Source organism: Coturnix japonica, chromosome 1, assembly GCF_001577835.2.
Source record: "Coturnix japonica isolate 7356 chromosome 1, Coturnix japonica 2.1, whole genome shotgun sequence".
Classification (NCBI taxonomy): domain Eukaryota; kingdom Metazoa; phylum Chordata; class Aves; order Galliformes; family Phasianidae; genus Coturnix; species Coturnix japonica.
This window is the reverse complement of record NC_029516.1, coordinates 133237568-133256232: the sequence shown is the minus strand read 5'-3', so window position 1 is coordinate 133256232 and position 18665 is coordinate 133237568.

Genomic DNA, 18665 nt, shown 5'->3' with positions numbered 1-18665 from the left:
ATACTTTTAAGTTTCTCCTTGAAAAAATGTTATGTAATCTTCATTGTAACTAGATGTTCATTTTCTGTATCTGAATTGTTTGTATGTACCAGATTTGTTGCTGATAATAATTATTTACTGAAGTCCTTGAGTGTGTGTGTGGGGGGAGGGGAGCTCCATTTGTTCTGTTTTGTTTCTTCAAAAAAAAAGTTACAAGTCTTCTGTTACACTGAGCTGAATGTGTATTTACAATTTCTTCTCCATTACTTTGTTGGGAAGAAATAGGTCTCAATAAACAAAATCTTTGAGCTTATTTCTCAAATCCAAATTACATGAATTAATAGCTTTTTTTCTGTACTGATTATAATTTTTACTATTATCAAAACTAGATGCTACAATTAATAATGTAAGAGCACACTTTGTGAAGTTCAGGAGTAGTAAAGAAGGTTACAGACATTCTTACTGTGTCTCAACTATGGCATTTTTTCAGCTATGGGGCATCTGTAATACTAGTTAGGTGTCTGCATCTTGTGATGCATGTGCATTTCTGGTGAGTGTAACTGGTCATCTTGCAAGCTTTGGAGTAATTCACTTAAGCATACGATGCAAAGAAGTAAAAACAGAACATCTTTGGGGCTGTCTGAAAAGCTCACTAGTACAACTGTTTGAAAAGGCTGGGGACAGATTCCTTATCTGGCTTCGTAAGGAAGTAGAAATGTAAAACCTGCAAGTGGAGCATTTGGTGCAGTCTTTGGATGAGCCTTATACTACTGAACTACACTTGTAGCTCAGACATCAATGGATTTATTTTCTAAAGTGGGCTTTCTAAGAAATAGTGCCGTTAATTCCAGCAAGTATTCAGTTTGTTTACAGGTGACAAACTATAGTGCTCTGAAACACCTGTGTGGTAGAAGAACTAAGAACATTTGGGTCAGTGCTGCCCTTGCTGTTCTTAAATTAAAGCCGAATGTAAAGTTAAATGGGTCGTTGTTCCCAAGACCGTGTTTTCTAGCGTCTGTCTATGTATGTCATGATGCTGTCTCAATTTCTATTATTTCAATGTCTAGCAAAATATTGTCATTCCTTTGAAATTTCTTTCTGAATTATCCAAGCAGCCTGAGATTTTTACCTTTGTGCCTTTTTTCTTCTGCGACTCACAGAATCCTCAGACAGGTTCATTACCAAAAAGTACCATTTCTCAAATTTAATTTTTTCTTTAGTTCTGCAGATTTAGAGGAAGCTTTGTCTTAGCGAGATCAGGTAAAGAAGACAAGTGTCTCATAGTTTGATTCCTATTATAAGTTCCTGTAGTAATCTGCTAGCGAGAACAGGTTTATTTCCTTTTTGAACTAAAAAGCCGTGTACTTTCTAGCACAAGTTGAAATATAACAAGCGATGCAATGTGATTGTTTATATTGTCATGTGAGCAGTATATTTTAAAGTATATGTCTTAGATTCTGACAACAAAACTTCTTAAAACTTAGTGCTTATAAAGGCAGTTTTTATTCTAAGGGATTTTGAGTTGTCCCATTAGATTTGTTGGAGAGTACCTATGTAGCTTTTTAAAACATTTACGTAAAAAATCAGTGACAGAAGTGTTCCTATTCCCATCATTTAATTTAATTGCTCAGCCTGACCATAAAGCACAATGACAAAAAAAAAGGGGAAAAAAAAACCTGACAATTTGTACTCACCTACAAGTATTTTTTTTCCCCCATAAACAAGTGCAAAGGTGCAATAAATTCATGACTGTCATATACCATTTTAAAGGTAATGGCTAGCTAAGCTTTGTCAGAGGCAGTTACAGTAATGTTTGTGTAAACTCTTAATAATCACCTTCTGTATACTTTCAATACAGCTTCATCTCACTAATTGTAAAACTTGTACAACTCAGAGGCTTATTAAATGTTTTCTTTTTTTAAAAAAAAAGATGTATGTACTGAGTGTTGACTCATTCTAGCGTGTTGCTATTGAATCATAGGTCGGCTTTGGTTGCAGGAGACCTTTAAGATCATATAGTTCCACCTCACATCCCTTTCCCGCTCCCCCCCACGTACACACACACACACACCATGTGTGGTGTTGCTGAACACTGAATCAGACTACCTGGGGCGCCCATCCCAACTACAGGGCTGGGGTACCCACAACCTCTCTGGGCAGCCTGTTTGAGTGCCTCACCACCCTATGAGTAAAAAAATTCTTTCTAACATCAAACTTTGGTCTCCCCTCTTACTGAAAGCTATTCCCCATTTCCTTGTTGCTGTCAGATTGTAAGTGCTTGTAAGCTCACTTAAGTAATAGAAGACTGCAGTGAGCTCTTACTGGAGCCTTCTCCATGTCCAGTTTCCTCAGTTTATCCTTAAAGAGATAATCTTTGTAGCCCTTCTAGACCCACTCCAGCACCTCTGGGTCTTGTGCTAGGGACCCCAGTCTCAGACCATGGTAGTCCAGATGGGGCTTTATGAGGGTGGAGTAGGGGAGGACAAGGACCTACCTCAGTGTGATGGCCTTCCCACTATTGCAGCACAGGTTACTGTTGATCTGGGCTGCAGGCTTGCGCTGCTGGGTCACGTTGGGCTTTTTGTCCATGAGGGACCCCTAGTTCTCTTTCACAGGGCTGCTTTCAGTGAGTTATTTTCCCAATCTGTACTAATTTCTGGGGTTGTCTCGACTGAAGTGCAATACCTTTCGCTAGTGCTTGTTAAACCTCATTAGATTCTTGCATGCAGGTTTTCTGAGCAAGTCCCAGGTCCTGCTGAATTGTTTCTCCCTCCTATTGTGTCAGTTATGCTCAGTATAGTGGATTGGTACATTTCTGTTGCCTGTGTAGTAAGCCTTGCACATTAAGTTCTTCGTAAATTATTTTTTTCTTCACTAGAATAACTCCTAGGAATTGTTATTTTTTGTGTATTTTAGTTTCATTGAAGTTGAGACGTGGTTGGTTGACAGTGTTAATGGATTATTGCTGCTGATAAATTCATCTGGTTTTATTGAAATAAACTGAGCGCTGTTGCTCTTATTTTTACGAAGGTTGACTGGAATGGGATGATGAGGAAGCTAAAATGAGAGTTGTTTAAAGAAAAATGTGGAAATACCATTTAAAAATACCCAAGTAGGTATTCTCTGCAGATGAGTTCAGATGAGTCTATTTTAATAAATAGCCCCAAGTGTATAAGGAAGCTTATTTGGGCCTTGGTACAGGTAATCATTTTTTAAGTGGTCTCCTGCTTCAAAATTAGCCTGAGCCATAAATACTATGTAAGCTTAGCACTAATAAATGTAAGCCTGTATAGAATTTTAGCACTTCCATAAAATATTTTTTCCTTTTTTTTCCTGTAGTAAGAGAGTAACCTCACTTGTTACGGGATGGGGGGAGGGGAGGGAGTAAAGCAAGAAATTCCAAGCAGTATTAATATTTGCCTGGAGTTTTTTGTATAGCACAGTTAACCTTATAAGGAAAACCTTGTCTGTTAATCATAGAAAACTTTTCTCTATACACTCTTAGTATCTGAAAACATGATGGGAAATTATGCAGTTTTTTGAGTAATTTGTCACTGCATGGTACCAGGAAAAAAAGAACAGCTCAGTTCTTTAGATCTGACTTGTGTTGACTTTCAAATATCAAAGCTACTAGTGAGATGACTGTCAGGAGCAGACATTTTGAGTAACAGCTAGTTCATAGGCAGTAAATGTGTGGCACCATGGGAGTTCTCTTCTGCATAGCTGGCATTATGAGAAACTGCATGCAATACTTGATGTTCTGCTTTTTACCAGTTATCTTTAAAACAGATCACTTCTTTCGGTAGTTTGTAAGTGGTGTCTTAATCTGTTTGTTTCCATACCACCTCCCATCATTAGACTGGAACTTAGTCCTGCAGTTTTCTGTGTTTTTGTTTTGTTTTTTAGAATGAGGTCTAGATGAGAAGGTATAGTGAAATGAACTCTGTCTCTAAGATTATTCTCTAGTCTTCTCAGTGCATCCTTCTTGTGCCTTCCTCATGAGTCATCTGTTGGCTTTTATTCTACGTCAGTTCAGCAATGTTAGCAAGTACCTGTCTACCTTCACTTTGTTTGGTCGGTGTGGGGAGAATGGAGATTGCCTGCTAACACGTGAGGATCATCAGTCTGGCAACAGTGACACTGGAAAGGAGTTCACACCTTACATCATCCTATGCTGCCAGTTCTGAAGCTTTTCATGTTTCAGAAGGAACTTGGAAATGCAGAAGGCAAACAGAAAATGTTGGGAAAATTGTGTGATTTATTAAATAGCTACAGCCAGTAGGGTTCATGGATGGAGGGGCCCCAAATACTGGCCCAGTGTATAGAGATGGAGAGTAAAACGAATCTTTCCTCAGTTATTCTAAATTTCCTATTTTTATAACAATTTTTTGTTCTTATTGTTAAAGAAAACTTGTTTTTCTGTATCTTACCCAAATCGCTTAATGGAAGAACAGTTCAGTGAATTCATGAAGTCTGTTTTCCTGAGGTGGGGTGTTGTGTTTTTTCATTACACTTAAATTGTTAGGGTGATATGACATATGAGTAGCTTAGGTGTAAGTATCCAATACAGAATGATTGGTTACAGCCATGTGCTGGCTTCTTCAGGCTCTTTAGAAACTGGTTCAGGTTCTGTAAATATATAACAAACTAGTCAAAGCTTTAAGTGTAAACAGCTGTAATCTGGGCAATCTTAAATATTTTTTGTTGTATGAAAAGATCAGCATTTCTGGTCATAACGAACCAAATCAACCATCGGAGACAACAGATTTAGCGTCTAAACTGAATTAGAGGGAAGGCATATCTCCGTGGTTGATTAAAAATCAGTTGTTCATAAGGTTCTTATATATAGCCATCATCCTAATGGCATAGTTTGTTTCACAAGCTTGGTAAATGGCTGTAGATAAGACTTAATGGAAGAAATGCTTGTTTTGGAGATGGGTGTTCAGTGCATATACGGGGTTCAGGCTGCCTTTAATTACTCCCAGCTGAGCTAGCTCATTAGTGCCTGCTAGTACATAGTCCAAACTGTATTATTAATAAAGTAACATTTGAGAATGCAAAAAGTAGCCTGTGATAAATGCTTCAGTGCTAGCCCTTGTATGCTGCAGTCGCTTAGTCACTATGAAAAGTGTGTGCTCTCATGAGTTTGTTGTAAGAGATTTGTGCTACAGGGCATCAGACCTGCAGGTAAGTTGTGGTTGATCATGCTCTTCTTAGTGTAGGAGCATACAGAATTGTTTTCTGTGGGGGAATACTGTGACGTTCTTGGATGCCATTCCTTGGAGGGGAAATAAAAACAGGAATGGACGGGGAAAAGGAAGACGAGATAGAAAGCTCAGTTAAGGCAGAAGGCTGCTATAGCTTGGCTTACTTAATAATTCTCTATGCCTTGTATGCTGCTGTAACTGACAAGAATGTTAGAACAACTGTCCTGCTGTGGGGCATGTCAGCAGTTTGGATAGAATTGGTCTGGATTTTAACAATGACATAATAAGACATCATATAACAATGAGAAATCCTTTGGGTGGCATGTTATAGAATCTTTAAAAGATTCCAGATACCCACATCTTTTAAGAGTGTTTATGACAGTACTCTTCCCTGCTATAGAGAAGAAATCTAGCTGGTTCCAGCTTAGTACTCCTTTCTAATCTCCAGTTTTTAGTGTTTATTTATTTATTTATTTATTAAATAAGTGTTGTATCTGTAGAGCTATAAAACATAAGCACTGAAAAAGTACCGAGTCACCAGTTAGTTGTGTTTTGATATGTAATCTCTTTCCTGTTCATCTTCCCCCCACCCCTCTGAATATGTAAAGGCCTGTTTTTTGGGGGGAGAAGTCAACCTTTATTTCTTAGCTGTAAAATAAAAATGGAATAGAAGTGGAAAGTTCTAAATACTTGAATCCTATCAACCTCTTCAGGCTTAAGGTGTGTCTTTTTGAAGATTAAATGCATCTTGGGGAGGGCTTTTTTTTGTTTCCTAGTATTTCATTCTCTAGTTAATTTAGAAATGGGCACTGCTAAGAGGCTCATCAGACTACTATTAGTGCAGTAAAACCATTAAAATAAAGGGTTTACTAATGAAAACAATGACTAAATGTGTGAACTAAAAGATTTAAATTGCTAAGAGTACCAGTGTCTTAAGATTGTTGTGCTAGTCAGTGTATTACCAATCTAGATTAAAAAGCTGTTGTTTTCCAAAAGCTTTTGAAATCACTGAAACAGTGACTGATACCTAAGTTGTATTACTGGAAGCTGTAGGTGAGATGGAGCTGCGTAGTTGGCATTACTTTAAATAGTTTCTTCTACAACATAAGTGAGGTTCTGCTCTCAGTTTTGCAACGTGTTTTTGTGTGCATCAGAATTATCAGATAAAGTATGTAAGCAAGTCAGGAAATCTCTTCAAAGTTGTTAAAGGTATGTATGTTAAAGGTTATGTTCTCAAGGTATGTAGCAGGAAGATATCTCTTAGTGCTTTGTGTCCCTTTTCAACCATCACATAACAATGCTGGAAGTTCCTGTTGCAGTATGATAGTGCACAGGATGCTGAAGTTCCTTGAACAAGTTTTGCACTCTGAACTATTCATAAGTTGATTCCTGTTTGAAAGTTGTTAGCATTCTTCTGTGTGTCACAAAGTATGTGTTCCTTGAATTTGTCAGTTCCTTGCAGTAGAAATACAACACTTGTAGAAATGGTCTGTGTTTCTGAAAGTGCTGGATGGAATTTCTGTGCAGGTGAGTATGCTGTAAGAACTGGCTAGGTCTTAGCTCAAATAAGCTGGCTGACACACGTGCAAGAATAAACGTAGAGAGAATTTTGGAGTTGTCATGAGCAGTAAACACACTGGAGGTCTTTGGAATGTTTTGAGCTGTCAGCCTCTTGAGCTTGGAAACACTTCTGACTTTGTGACAAACTAGGACTGGAGCTCCTTTAAAAAAAGAAAAAAAAAGAAATCCTAATCCTCTTTGTGTGCTTTAATATGTGGGTGCCTGGGTAAGTAAAGTAGTTCTTCCTGTTTTCATATCCATTTGCAGAAAACACAGGAATCCCAGGTGAAATCAAATGGTCAAACTGAATACAACCTGATGACCAGCACTTGAGAGGCTGTTTCAGCAGGATATTGAATGTAGGTTTTGCTCCATGAGAATTCATGAGCAATCAGTAATACAGGTTGTCTAGCAGATCAGTGAAAACACTTTGGCTGCCCAGGCCTGAGTCAGCTCTTGTTTGAGACTGTGTGTTCAATTAGGATGTTTCGTTTTACCTCTTTATTTCCTAGCAACTCATGTCTAAGGTTTGTGCCAATGACTGACAACAGATGCTCACTTCTTGTATCTACTGCTCAAGTTATTTCTGTGTTGTTGGGGTTTTTTTTGTTTTGTTTGGTTTGTTTTTGTTTGTTTGCTTGTTTTGTGTGTATGTGGTATGTGCGTGTGTGTTTATTTATTTATTAAGGTCTGATTATTTAAATTGAGCCAATGATAAAGTGCCTAATCAGAATTAAAACACAGTTATATGTGGACTCTTAGAGGTACTGCCCTTGTGGTTTAGAAGAGGAAAATAAATCTATTCATATCACACTTGCATGAATAAACTTATTTCCAAATATGAGAGGCAGTTGAGACAGATGGAAGTAAAAACTTGGTGGAGTAGGGAAGAGAATGAAAGGGAAGAAAAACAGTTATTGAAGTGAAAGCTACAGGTAGGTGAGGATAAAACTAAGCTTTCTTCACTGAAGTTTTGGACAATTTAGATTGATGAACAACACTTTTTCTCCTCTGGATATCCATAATGCTGCAGAAATCATATGTATCTTAATCCTAGTTTTGTAAATGCTGAATACTTTCTAGGTTTTGGGGTGGGTTTTTATTCTGTGATTTTGGTGCAGGGAAGCAGGATGGGTGAAAAAACCAGAGCGTTTTTTGCTGGATTAGCGGGCTACTGTTAATTCTTAACATTGCATATTTTCATTAATACTGAATGTGCGGAGAAGTATTTAGGCTTCTCAAAGGTATCTAGTGTTGCTCTGGTCACATATCAGATACAGAGGCTTTGAGGTTTGTTTCCTCTTTGTTTAAGAGGAGAAAGACATAAATGTTACAGATTGAATTAAGAGTTTTTCCTTTTTTGATTTTTAGACCATGAAAATCCCTACAGGTCAGTAGTTCAAATTACTTGTCTAATTCACAAAAATCAGTAACAATAACTTTTTAGTATGGAAAATGAAAATAATAGTTGAAGAAGGCTAAAGAACACTCAGAGCCTTGGAGAATGAAGTCCTGGATTCTAGCTGAAGATGACTGTTCTGCACTGAAACAACTTAGTGAATCTTATGACCTTCTCCTGGCAGCGTAGTCCACTGTAACCCATATAATGGTAGGATTTTTCTGAGAGTTCAGTGTAGTGGTTGTCAACTTATCTGGACACAACCTGGTATATGAGGTACACCCTTCATCTACCAGCATAATTCCCTCCCAAGCTCGAGCAACATTTGTGGCCTTGATGAATGTACTTCATGCTCTGACATGGGAATGGTTACCTGAGGAAATGAACAAAAATGTTTGTACCAAGGCAATCAATACTGACACTTAGGTAAATGATGGGTCTTGAAGCTTCATGGAGTTATGTTTAAAAGTAATCACTTCCATTAATGTACAGAGGTTGCTGTAAAAGTAAAGCTTCTTATTTCCATGGAAAGAACAGATAGAACACAATAGTGCAGTTTGATAGAGCAAACTTTCAGCTGCAAAACACTGTTTTTCAACAGTCATCACTGCTAGCTATGCATTTTTGCCTGTGATGAAGAAGAGCCCACATGCCATGGTCTTAAAAATCTACACTACTGGAGGTAAACCATTGTTTCACAACTGTTATGACAGTGTCCTTGCTGAAACATACCACTCACTATCTCAATGTTTGGTCTCCATTAATGCTTGAGAAGTGTGGTAAATGTCACTGGGTGCTGTTTTTTCCACATGGAGGAATTACACCTTTGTTACACACTTCTGCCACCATCTGTCACATAGCAAGAAATGTAATGAATATTGGTGGCAAGATTCAGCATCTACTGCCATACCACCAGTGTCTGCCTCTGGTGTTGTAAGCCAGTGTAATAAAATAAGAGGCATTACTTCTGGAGCAGCCCTCATATATTTAAATTAGGAGGGAAGAGGCTATTCTTAGAAAGCAATCTTTGTAGTTTCACTTGATGAGTGCTTCTCTAGTACTAAGGAGTCCAAAGTTTGGAACATACGTTGATTTGTAGACTTGTTCCTCATTGGGTAAGGAAGGTATAGCACATTGTGAATTACTTCTAAAAGAACTGCAGATTAATAGGACATTATGTTTTACCATATGTCCTTTAGAAGAAGCAGTGGAGCCAACAGGATGTTTCTGCGATGCTTGTAAGATCGTGCTTACAGATCTAACATTTGACAAAAAAAGTATATGCTTTATTCGTAAAACATATGGATTACTCATTTAAGTTCTGCTAGTGATGGTCTTCTGTAGCCTGTAGGAGGAGTTTTGATAAAACGTAGTGGAACAAACTATACCAAAAGTGTATGAAAATATGTCTGTATTTCTTCCCTTTACCCTGAGAGGAGGATAGAAGGAAAGGCTGAGAGCTAGGTCTTGTCAAGAGGTTCCTTGCAGGGCCTTTTTTGAGATGGGGAAAGAATTATGAGGGACTCAATTTAAATAATAATAATAAAATTTAAAAAAACAAAAAAACTTGTTTGATTATTGTGACTGACATATACATGCTAAAAGGAGTCGACTATGGAAGCTGGATGAAACTAAGGTGAGAATTAAAATATCTGTCTGTTCTTGGTGTGGTGTGTTCCTTTAAGTACTGGCTTCTGGAAGTGGCAACAGTGAGAAACTTGGTATGTTTTGCTTTGTGTCCAGAACAGAAACTTACAGATCATTCACCCTTAAAACTCATGACAAATGATGTTTGTTAGGGCTTCCACCAGTACCTGATAGTGGTACTATTTCACAGTTTTGCACTGGGGCAAGACACTGCTGTGACAGAAGCACTTGAGATTAAATGGTCCTTGCCGCTGTGATAAAACAAACCTTGGAAGTGTGAATTTTCAAAGTCTGCCTACCCAGTTTACCTCATCTTTCTTATTTGTGGGTGCTTTTTTTTTTCCCCCTGAACACCAGAGAACTATCTCATTCGCATAACACTTCAGTACACTGGAACTTCAGCTAATGTGGAATTCATTAAAGATGCCAGAGTGCTATCTTCATAAGGCAGCGATGTTACCTTGTGTTTCATTGCAGTTACACTGCACATGTTCAGCCTTACTGACCTGTGGAACTGGTGCATTTATCACTGGATGTTTCTTCCGTGAGATCTGAACACTCAGAGCAGCAGTTAGCTGCTTTACTGTCTCGTTCACTGATGAGAGATCTTGAGTTTACTGAGATTGAGAATGTCCTAATCTGTTCACTTTGGGCCTCAGCAAAGTCAGAACTGATGTCTAGGTCTGTCTGTACAGCCTGTATTGTACCCTCTTAACAATAGAAGTTAATAATAATAAGGAAAAAAATGGTCTAGGTATATCAGAAGTAAATACCAAGAAACTTAGCTATAAGTTGACGGATTAAACACTCGAGACTTTTCCAGAACAGACTATTACTGTTTTTTCTAGTATGAAGTGTTTCCAGATTAAGCAATGTTTTTGGATGTATCGTGATAATAAACTAAAGGGTAATATTTATTATAGTAGACCTAATTTTATTTAATGAAATGGTTACTTCTAAGCTTTGGAAATCCTTTTGATGGAACATTTCCCAGATACCTTTTACTTCTGGTCTGCCAAATCGTCATGTTCCAGTCTTCTTGTCCAGTACTTTCAGCAGGAGTTTTTGTCTCAGTATCTAGAACCTATACAGCAATATGGTGTGTTCATTGTCATAGGTTGCAAGACCCCTTTTCTAATGTAAGGAAGTGTGGGCTGCTTTTATTTATTTATTTTGCTCAAGATAATTCTGACTTTTGGATAACAAGTTTTTGAGGCTGGGGAGAATGTTCTTTCTGACTTTATGTTTTGTAATAGGTATCAGGAAACCTGTTTATGAACTTGAATGCATCTTAGAAAGCTCACCTTCAGTTAGCGCCAAATCAGGAAAATTACTGCATGTTGGTGCTACCGTCTTCATCCTTGGCTGAGAAATGATGTAAACAAACCAGGAGCCACCTTAGGTTGTTCAAGCTTCAGGAAGTAGTCTTTCTTTTCAGGTGCCTCTTGTTTCCCTAGCTGCTTTTTTTTTTTTTTTTTTTTTTTTTTTTTTTAAATTCCCCCTGTGCAACTGTGTATAGATAATGTGTATCTGTTGTATGTCTAATGTGTAAATATATGCACATGGGAATGGGGCACTAATGCACAGAACCTAATTTCTCTTTACAGCGTATGGCTGAGAATACGATGGCTAGAAGAATACTTTCCTATATAGTATCTGCTATGAATGATTGGGAAATGGAGAAAGAATCACTTGCTTAACACAGTGTATGGGAACTGTTGAGTCCTGGTTTGAACTACTGATTGAGAACCTGGGGAAAAGACCCCTGTCAGCTCTGGGGGCACAGGTGAAGGCAATTCACCGCTATGACTGGAAGAGGTGGAGCCTGGCTGCGCTTCTCAGTTTTCATTTAAGTACTGACCACTACTGGGGAAGGACTTCTTCTGGAGATCTGTGCTTGAAGAAGCTTTCCCCTGCAAACCTAGAAACTTCAGATATGGATAAGCAATCTTTCTTCCTTTACAGCATATTTCTATTGTTCTGGTCCTTCTGTCATAACACCTTTGTTGTAATACCTTTTCTGTTGTATTGATCTGTCTAATTGCTATGACAATTCATGTGCTTCACACATTTTCCCTCATTTTTATTTGTTGTGTACATGATACAAGTTCTTTGAGAAAAACCTGTTGAAAGGGGAAGGAACTTCTACTTGCCCCTTTACTTTTAGATTCTGGGTGTGTTCTGAAGTAAAGATGTTTCTGTTTTGCTGATTAATTTATTATTTAACTACCGTTAAATATTTGAAATTAAGATTATTTTTTACAGTAGTAACCGTGCAGAGTTCTTTATAAAAAGCTTGTGTAAACTTGTTTGTAGCTCAGGAACTACATCTGCTGTGTATCTCTGATATACAGATATCTGATAGTAGGTGTCTAATTGATCTGAGTACTCTAAGAACTTCTAGCTGAAGTTCATGTTATTAGAGGTAGAAATGCAATTTTAGGAAGTAAATAATCATCTCTATTTGATGAAATACAAACTTTACAGAATTTTAGTAGGATCACTGTTACAACGAGTAATAAGTAAGGAAAGAAACTTGGTGACAGAACTTTATGCTTTATATAAACTTCTCTGGTGTAGATGCTAGCTAGCTGTTGCCATGTTTGAACAGTTGGTGGCTCCAATGCTTTGCAGCTGTCACTGTACAAGTCACCAAAACAAGTTAATTCAGTTCTAGCTGTGTGTATTGACCAAGTTAGAAATCTAAAATCAGAATCACAGACCTACTAAATAAGCACTCCCAACTTTAAATCATTTTATAAATACTTTTCTTGATAGTGTAAGCATGAATTTCAATATTCTGTCAAACTTATGATAATTTATGAAACCACCTTGTAAAACGGCTGTTCAGAATCAGTAGCAATGTTCCTAAAGCCAGTATAGCTAACAATATGGTTTCTACTCTGTATTGCAGAATTGTACAGGTGAGACAGATGACAGATATCCTGACCAGAAGAGAGACAGGAGGGAACTGTCAAAAGACCAGTTCCTGGGAAAAATGTAATGAAGTTTGTGTTTACTGTGCAATCATTCCTTAAACTGAGGCTCAGAACTGTTTGTATGCTTAAAAAAAAAAAAAAAAAAAAAAAAAGAGGTGTTTAAATGGTTTAGTGGGCAGTGGGTTTTGATAGAGGAAGATTATAGCAGCAGAAGAGCAGATGATGGTGAGCTGTCATTTTTGGTGACTGCAAGAACTTTTAATGAGAGCTTAAATATAATAGGTAACTTTGTATGAAGTATTAGTTCAGAATTTTGGAGAAAGCTTTGACTTTAAAAATATTTTAATGGAACTAGAAATTTCAAGGGATGCATATACAGACATTTTCTAATGTGTTTTTTTCTTGTTTTTAATTCTTGGTTCCAGAAAATATAACTGGAGAAATGGAACTTTCTTACCCGAGTTTTCATATTTTGGTGAAAATATATAACTATTTTGTTAGGAAACTACTTCATGTTTTTTAACTGAAATATTTGTATTATGCCATCCTGAACTATTGTACGTACTACTTATTTTTCTTTTCATTTATGTCCTGTTTCTCATTTGCATTGTATTATTGTGTTCCCTTCTTTAAAATTCTGTAGTTTCTCATGGGAACAGGACTGTAGGACAAAATAATGAGGAGTGCAACCTTCAGATATGATTTAGCTCTCACAACTTAACTGAGATAGTTAACAACTTGAAAAGATGTAGGCTAGCTGTCAGGTTCAGCCTGGTTTGACCTATTATGTGACAAGGGGATGAAGGGACCCACGGACCCACACCCCAAGAAGGGGAGGGGGTAGAGAAAAGATAGGGAAATGGGCCTGGATTAAGGATAAGGGCTGCAATGGCCTAAGGAAAATCTTGATTTACTAAAGATAGAAGTAGAAAGTGAGATAACACAGTATATGTATATATACTATATTATATCATATACTATATGATTGGAATTGAAGCTAATAAATCAAATGAAATGAGGAAGTTTCTGAAACCAAAGTCCTTAATCTAATACTGTAGGCAAAACTGCCAAGGAGCAAAGGGGGAAGTGTCACGAGTCACAGTTTTATCTTTCCCTCCAAATGGAAATGGAAAAACAAAGTCTTCTGGGAGCTGTAGTTCAGACTTCTCTTCTGAGACCAAGATACTGGAAATATAAACAATGCACAGAATTGCAACATTAACTCATTAGTTCCCAGTGCACTACATGATGTTATAATGTGAAATACCAATCTACTGATGTGAAAAACCATCAAACCATGGCACCAATGAAATCATGAGTGCAGTGACCTAGATCTACTTGAGTACAGTCTGCAGCATTTATTTTTTTTCTGATTTTGTATGATCAAATGTTATGCACTGGTGACATTCTGTTGGAGCAAAGGTTGAGGTAGTTGCAGTGGGGGACATCAGTTGCCACATGCAAATTAAATTCCTTATGAAGACCCTTCATTTTTTAGTTTCTTCTGTCTCCTGGAGGAGACAAAAAGCATACTAACAAATATATGGAAACAGTCCTGCTGAGTGGAATTTGTATTCTGTTTTGTGATGATATATGATATCATATTATCTTAGTAATATTTCATCAGACAATATACTCTAGCAAAGTGACACCAATAAAAATGTATCATTCAACACATACCTTTTCTTTCTTTTTTTTTTTCTTTTAACATTAATTTTTTTTCTATATTTTATATAGATACATATTTTAAAGTCATCCAGGAGATGCAGTGGAAGGGAAAGCTGGGATTCTTTTATAGGTATATTATTAACAGGAATTGTGGAGAACCTTCTAAGGTCTTTCCAGTTGTTTTTTGTTTATCTTTAGTCCTTACTATTCTTAAGAAGCACTCAAATTCTCCTGAAGCTTGAGATTAAGCTTACATGCCTGCATTGTCTTTATCGTGCTCTGGAGCAGTAAGTGATTAACAGTAGGCCAACCTCTCAAAGTGTTTACATGCTGTAATATCTAATTCCTGTTTGTTCAATGGCTTTGTAAGAGCCAAAGTAGATGTTTGCTCACATGTAATAGATAGTTTCCATGAAATGTATGTTAATGCTATTGGCAAGCTAGGAAATAAATGCAGTTTTCGGAGATGGTCTCACAGGGTATGCCTTGAGCTAGTCAGCTTACTAGCTGGGCACAATTCCAGCTCATAAAAGACTTTGTTCCTATGTTAGAAGCAAATATTTTTTGTGTGTGTGTCAGTAAATTAAGGTGTAAAAATTGTGGTACCTAATTATCTTTGTAGGCATGATGTATTTATTTAATCAGGAGGAGATAGGCCTATCTCTATACATTAGTTTCATTTGTTTAATACTAAATAGGGTAGTATACTAGAAGTACAACCTAGGAAAAAGTTCATGGGCAGCAGAATCATGGAACCTAGTTGTACTGCAGTTGGTTTGTTATCCAAAGTAATCCAACTTGAGACTTTTTATGTAACTGAGGTGTTTCTGATATCCTATGCCTCTTACACCAAAGGAGTACCCATTAACGAGTTATTAGAGGCAGATGGATATTAACATAACTACAGTGTGATTTTTCTCCAAAATTCTGAACTATTACTTCATACAAAGTTACCTATTATATTTAAGCTTGATTATGTGGGCAAGAGCAACAGTAAATAACAGAAGTTGAGCGATACCACTTAGTGTATGCATAATATCATGTTGTGACGTACCTGATAACTTATTAGCATGCTGCCTCTTGTTGAACAGGTTTCTGATTACAGAATCTCCTTGAGCATCATTATACTGATCAAGTCAAAGTATTGCAAACATATGGATAAAGGGAAATTAGTTCTCATGTCTAGGCACAATGAAACTTGAATATTTTATAACTTAAGAGAGAAGAGTTATTCCCTATGCTATATGTGCTTAGGGGAGACCAAAATAGTTTGTTAATCTTTTGCAAATGCTCCAAAGAAGAATACTTGGGTACCAACTCAAGTATATGAGGTCTTCATATTCCTCCTCCTCCTCCCCTACCATTACTGATGCTAGCCTGAAGCAGCAATATTCAATGTGGATTTTTCATATTAGCATTAGATTGCAGAACAATTCCAATTACATGATGCTTTTAATTCTGCTAGGTGTGAATATTTTGTTTAAGTTGCTACTTTCCTTTGTTGCAGTCTTCCTTACTGTGTGTTCCCTCTTTGGGAGCAATTCAGATGTTCTTGTCTGAAGTGTTTTAATTGTACAGGTCCAAGTTTCTAGAAAGTAAAACAAGTGACACTAATCAAAAGAAAATGAGATTAAGAATGTTCAATGGAAACACTGTACCTAGCAGTAAGGAAAAGTATTTTTTTTTAAGTAAACTGCTGAGCTAGATTTGAAATTTAAATTATTAAATAAATAAAACCTTTGTGAAATTATGTAGTTACATACTGGATACAATAGTCCGAAGTGAACACTTGAATTTCTGATTTACTGTGAAGAGCTGAAGCTCTTTCTAGACAAGAAACATGCAATACCTGCATTTTGAAAACCTTTTCCCTTTAAAGGAAGCAGCGGTAATTTAAAATAAATAAATGAATAAGCAGGAGGGAGCTCTTTCCCCGCCCGTCCCGCTGCCTGCAGAGGCGCTCGACAGAACCCGGATGCGGTCGCTGTGAGCTGGGCTTCCCGGCTGAGCGTTGGCTGCGTGCTGCGGGACGACTCAGCGGTGCATCAGGCAGCAGCAGCACAAAGCAGCGATGCTTCGGGACCTCGGCGGCGGGTACCGGCCTGCTGAATTATCTGTGAAGATCACGCGAGGAGTTAGGCAGGGATAGGGAACCAGGACTCAGGGTGGTAGGGGCATAATGCAGTGTGGATATGCATCAAAATTTAGGTTAGCGTATGGAGCAGTAGTAGAGTAGTGTTTGTAACATGGAGGGGGGATAGTCTACAATTCTCCTTTGTGACTTGCAGTTATTTCCCTTGCGTAGTCTCATCTGTTCCCTTGTTTCTTGGCTGATAATTCACTATAATCACAAAGAATCAAATAAAATGGGCATTTTCATTAAATATATGTATATATAAATAAAATTTATTAAGAAAAACCACACTCTGATCTGTGTTTGTAGATAACAGTATTACAGAAGTTTGAGAATGTACAAACTCTTTAAATAAAGCAGTTAATGGATTTGTAAATGAGGTCAACTTAAAGATGCATGTAAAGTTTTACTGGCCTCATATAAGTTTATAGGGTCATTCATTGGTAGCAGACAGGATAGTGCTATGAATCCGAATGGTACACAGTTCTTTCAATTCAGGTCTTTTAGCTTAATTATCCCAACCAAACATGAGAAGATTTTCTTTATATACTTACCATAGCAACTGCACATTAATTCTGTGTGACTGGGGGGAAAGGAGGAGGAAAGGTTTTTTTATTCATTTCCTGCTGTTTCTATAGCTTCAAGGAGCTCTATCTGAGTGCTGGGTTTCCCCACCAGGCTCAAAGCAAGAGGATGGTATCAGAGCCAAGAAGAGTTTATGAAGAGTGTGGATTAGTCCAGAAGGAGGTGTCTAAATTTTCCTCAGGCACATGATGTGAACATAGTAGTAAACACAACAGTCTGTGGTTTTAATAAGAACTTCCTTAACTGGTGTGATATATGTAAAAATAATAGATAGGACTCACAACTGAGAAAGCCTTGAAGAATGACTTAAGGGGAAAAAAAAAAAAGAAAAAAAAGCTTAACAGATGTTTCAGGTATATGAAAGTATTTCAAACAAAACAGGAGATAAATGAAGGAATATTTTCATGCTTGGAAGCTGGAGGTAGAGGCAGGTGCTGCAGTCCTTTGGAAATTAGCATCGTGGGTTAGATGGGAACAGTAAAGTGACTTGCAAACAAAGCTAAATGGCTTGTGCTTGACATGGCAAAAAAGGATGTGAGAAAAGCAGGTGTAAGTAAAACAAGGAAAATTATTTTCATAGCAGCTCTCTAAAGGGATACAGGGAGCATAGCAAAGCCAAATAAAGGGTTTTCAGTGCTTACAAGCAAGATGACAGTCTGAAGAAGAGTGTTATCTATGTATGTATGTATGAGCCATTTGGATGTGGTGCTCAGGGATATGATTTAGCAGAGGGTTATTAGAGTTAGGGAACTATAGTTAGGCTGTGGTTGGACTTGATGATCTTCAAGGTCTTTTCCAACGTGGGTAATTCTATGATTCTGTGTAAGTAGTTAAGTTAGTGTTGTATGCCAAGAGAAAATAGGCAGATGGAAGATGGAAATTTGATTTCTTACATTAACCTGTAGAATTGGAGAAGTTTCAGTGAGTTGTTACCAGTAGGAAATACGATAAAATGCCAGTTTGCTTTAAATCCATGATCCCCGGGATCATCTGTTACTGATGACAAGACTTCTCTACAGTTCAAGAAATTCACATTTTAAAAAGAATATTTGTTTACATTTTTTTATCTGACAAGACTTTTCCCCTCTCCTCCAATAAATTATTTCTGTATCTTTATTGTGAACAAACGTGTCTTATATTGCATGCTGAGGAATCACTTTGTGGTTCTCAGGATTTCCTCTACCATCTTCAAGTTGCTAAGTAAGATCCTATGCTTTCTGCCTCCCACATCCAAATTGTTTTCCCCAGTCATATTCTTCAATATTCAGAAGTGTTCTCTTTAAGAAGGGAAGTAGAACAAAATCTATTAAAGGACATATCAAATATTCTATGTTGGAATTTGTTGATAGAAAAGAATTGTCAGGTCCATGAGTACAGATGCCTTAGAGAAAGGAAATAGTTCTCTTCACAGGTAATGAATTAAGCTGTCACTCAGTAGACTGGATGTTAACTTAATGCCTTATTGCCTTGCTCAGCAGTGAAACAGTTGATTTCTAACACAGGTTTTAACAGCTGATGTGCTGTTATGTTACCCTTGTTCACGTGGG